Source organism: Varanus komodoensis, unplaced genomic scaffold, assembly GCF_004798865.1.
Source record: "Varanus komodoensis strain SLA01 unplaced genomic scaffold, ASM479886v1 scaffold27, whole genome shotgun sequence".
Classification (NCBI taxonomy): domain Eukaryota; kingdom Metazoa; phylum Chordata; class Lepidosauria; order Squamata; family Varanidae; genus Varanus; species Varanus komodoensis.
This window is the reverse complement of record NW_025335701.1, coordinates 11,513,257-11,513,590: the sequence shown is the minus strand read 5'-3', so window position 1 is coordinate 11,513,590 and position 334 is coordinate 11,513,257.

Below are 334 nucleotides of genomic sequence, written 5' to 3'. Positions count from 1 at the left end.
CTGCTGCGCGGATCCTAAGAATGCTTACTGGGGAGCAAGCGCCCTTTGGGCGCAGAGGTCAAGCTGCTCTGGAAGCAAACACGGGAAGAGCGGCCCGGCGGCCCCTCCTTGCCCACGACCAGCTCTGAGGAGCACGGGGGGGGGGCGCGCATCCTGAGGATCGGGGACTGCAGCGGCCGCGGGCACGCACCGCAGGGGCGCAACTCCGGCGAACCGGGCCGCCGCTGCCCCACGGCGTTCCCCGCCGCCCCTCCGCGCGCGCTCCCCAGAGCGGTGCTCAGCTCCTTTGCGCCCCGGGGCAGGTGCACGGGGAGCGCGGAGAGGAACGCCTCGC